Raw genomic sequence first — 4,000 nt, forward strand, 5'->3', positions numbered from 1 at the left:
GGCAGCAGGGAGCCCACTCGCCGCATGCCCAGTCGTGCTCGGCTTTGCCTGCTCCTCCGGCCCCTGTGCACGGACGGGCGGCAGGGCACCCGCAGCCCGGCCTCCCCCTCCTGAGAACTGGAAGCGGGAGGCACCTTTCGGAGGAGGCTAGCAAAGCCTTTCCCTCCACCAGCCTGGAGCTGGGTCTTGGACCCTCGCTGGGGTCTGTGAACAAGACGGAGACCTTGGCCTGAGGTCCACCCTGGTGCCTGCTACACTAAATAGGGTCTTGAAAACTAGACCTCGAGGGCAGAAAGTTCAAATAATCTCATCTTGGCCCATCCCAGTAGGAACGACTGGCATTTCATACGGGAGGTGAAGCCTTCCATGCCCTCACCCCATGTATTCCCGGTTTTGTCACTGGAAAATGCAAAATCATGGACATGTATACCTATATACTGGAATGCTATTGGTGTAATGCAAAGACCTGTCTAATAGTTGTGTGTCACTTGTGTTTTTCTGCTCATAGGCACCATAGGGTAGCACTGGAGTTTGGGATCAGCAGGGCAAAATACCTTCAGGTGCCAATATAGTGCCTTATTACTATGTGGTGGTAGAGGGAAACTACTGTGTGGTATACAGCACCAAGAAATATGATGTAGAAATCCAGTTTAACTTATTTGGCATGAGGTCGGAGCTTCACTCTGAATTTGGAACAAACTGAAAAGTACATGAAAGTCTCCTTAATATAAGGATGAAAATTATAATTATACCTCCTCCCCATATGTCTTCATACTTCATAGTATGTAGTACATGAGTTTTTCTATTCACCCCTGATGTTTGTGTCTGTCTGTCCACATTCATATCTACAGTCATGCCACCCCTCTCCATTTACAATAGCTGTTTAATGAAGTATTGCCTTCTGTAAGTCTTGGTTTCACTTCAGAAAATGTCATTACAGCCCTCCCTTTCTGAAGCCCCTGAGAGAACGGCCTAAGTTTTCAAGGGTGACTCATGTTTTAGGCCACCATTGGTTTGACTGCCCAACTTGAGACACCTTAGAGGAATGCAATATAAAGAGCTGAATGCTCAGCATCTCACAACATCACATGTTTTTACAATGTCTCAAGTTGGGCTGCCAAGAGTTGAAGCACTGGCAGCTACTGAAAACAACTCCATCTCAGCATTATAGAACTGTTATGCTCTGGAGGCAGTGCATCTGGGAATTGAAATACGGCAACACTCAGGAATAAACTTGTGTCACTCAACACACTCTACTTGAGGACAGGTAGTCTCTGCATTTCTGTTTAGAGGCTTGGTTTTGAACTCTTCATGCAGAATTATTGTCTGGTTTTTGTACAGAAGCCCCAAAGCTATTGTTATTCAAATTATCATATTTTATTCAAACAGTAACCATGAGCCTGATCTAACATCAAGTTTTCCTTAGTAATTTCACTGACTTCAGTCCTGGGCTATAGGGGTACAATTAGATTTAGAATGAGGCTGTCCGTGTCCAATGCAGCTACAGAGATTTATGTAGAAGTGTTAGGAGTAGTCAGATTCCAGCATAGTACACCCTGAAGTGGATCACAACAATCAAAATCAATAGGAAATGGTGTATGAATCAGTATTTAATGCACTACAAGATGAGTCACCCTGATGCAGACCAGCTTTCGGACCAGTACAATGTCAGTCAGTTCCTAACACAGTTTGATATGAGTCAGATCTCAGCACCTAGTACAATATGATATGAGTCATTGACTAATACAGCACCACGTGACTCCAATACACAGTGTGAGCTGTCAGAGCTTCTGTGTGATATGAGTCACTTCATAGTACAGTAGAATGGGTTTTTTGGAGACCATTCATAATTAAGCATGATGTGACTGAGTACTTGGTAGAATATAGGATGATGGGAGCCGGCACAGTAATCTGCGATGTGCAGTAGTTCCCTTGTTTGTATAATAGTAAAACAGCTTGTAAAATATCAAGCTGAATGAACTTTTTTAGTCACTGTATTAAAATATGTGAGACGATTGCTTTCGTTTGATATTAAAGACAGCAGATGTAAGACCAGCAAATTTTACAATTCTCAGCATTGTGAATAATCCGTTTCTTAGCTTTCTAGATGTCATGGGTAGATCCCCAACTTCTATAAGCCACTGTAGTTCCTTTGAAGCCAACTGCAGTTGCTATGCAAGACAAGTCAATAGAGCGATGGCAACTCAGGCTTTCTAAAATCTGCCCTGTGATGCAGAGACAGTACTGGCTTGATTCTGATCTAGCATACAGCCAGTTTAAACTGCTCTGGTATTGTAAATGGTCCATCGTATTAAAATAAGTTGCATTTAGATGTTATGGACTGATAAACACATATCCCTAAATTGTTATGTACACCAGGGTAAATTATCCAAAAATCAGGAATAGATGGATATGCAGTGTTCCTACAGTCGTTCACAACAGTAAGTAGCTATTATTTTACCTTGCACTAGTAATGGGAGGGCAAATAATACTCTAAGATAAACATAAACAAATGAAACCCAAACCTGCTTGAATTACACCAATAAGAGTTTTACCCCTACTTTTTCAGGGGTCTCCAAAGGATTGTGCAAAGGTATACTGTTTTATTGATTTGTATCCCATACCAATCCATTTTTGTATCCCCAAAATGAAGTGGAGTTGTGTTTTCCACTTCATTTTTACACCAGCACAATGCCAATTACACCAGTGTAAATGTTTGATCTGCCTATGCCCATACTCAATTTCAGCCCCCTTCACACGACAAGAACACTATGACATAGGCTTAGTGTAACCAAGAATCAGATCTAGTTATTCATCTTATACTTTGTCTGCAAGTATATCCAACATATTTTCAGTCTGAGGAATGCCTGTAAGATTCTCTCTCTAAAGGCAAAGCATTTTCTGTTCACCATAGTTGAATGCGTGTGTACTTGGTGATTGGTGTGTTACAATGACATTTGTTTTACTGAAGTTTTATACAGCACTGGCATAGTACATATTGGGCATACATCCCAATAAAGAAACCCAGAGGATGTAGAAGAATGATGGACATGGAATAACGTGTTTATTAGAATGTCAGGTTGTATCCAGAAGTGGCTTTTTCTGAGCATAGCAGGTTGATCATGCAAGGTGCACCTCCTGTACAGTGCTGAACATGGATGTAAAAGCAGTTCAAAGCACCCAAGAGCTTTGCAAGATTAGACCTTAAACTGTAACTGAAATAAGATGTGTATGATTCCCTGTTACTGTGTGGGTGTATTACACTTGAAGTGTTCTCTTTGAAATGTGAAGGAACACTTTAATCTGTGTAGATGAACAAAGCTCTTCATCAAGCTATGTATCTAAAAAAACTAGCCACAGATGAAAGCGACCAACCTGGTTTCTGTCCATCTTTTTATATAATATTTCTGGATTTCCATCAGGTCTTATAAGGGGAAATTTATTTTCTCTTGCAGTCACATGTACTGATCCTCCCTGGATCCTCTGTTTTAGCCCCCACATAGGATGCTGCGGTTCAAATGATTGCAATATCACCTATACTAAAAGCTGGTCTTGCTTTCTTCCTTGCTATGATTTTAAGTCACCCCATGACCACTACAATGCACCATATCTACACCAGTACAAAGAGAAAACAACCAAGAGTTTTTGACTGGAGTGCACTGATGCTCTTGTTGGTAGTTACAAAACTTAGAAAGTCTTGGCCAGTTCAGGATCAGGAAAGGATCTTCCCAAGAGGGCAGATTGGCAAGAACTGTCATGGGGAGAGAGGGAGGGAGGACAGAGGGGAGGGAGTTGCCTTCTTCTATAGTGTGGAGTATGTTCCTCTTCCTAAGATCCATTGCTGCAGGGATCCTGGCTTTCTCTGATTAAAAAAAAATCACAAATTCTCTGATTAAAAAACCCAAAATCCGTGATTAAGATGAAAGCCCCCCCTACAGTTCCCCTGGCCCTGCTGGTGCCCCTCACTCCCCCCTCCAGTGTCCCCATCCCTCCTGGTGCC

The 4,000-nt window shown here is 42.2% G+C and overlaps 1 protein-coding gene across 2 annotated transcripts in view; it reads left to right on the forward strand.

The window, feature by feature from the left end:
• Positions 1 to 4,000, forward strand: part of RGS20 (regulator of G-protein signaling 20) — a 106,858-nt gene that overhangs the window by 51,308 nt on the left and 51,550 nt on the right. The gene's annotated exons all lie outside the window — the stretch shown is intronic.

This window comes from Gavialis gangeticus, unplaced genomic scaffold (genome assembly GCF_001723915.1).
Source record: "Gavialis gangeticus isolate Ggan-Ray unplaced genomic scaffold, GavGan_comp1, whole genome shotgun sequence".
Taxonomy (NCBI): Eukaryota; Metazoa; Chordata; order Crocodylia; family Gavialidae; genus Gavialis; species Gavialis gangeticus.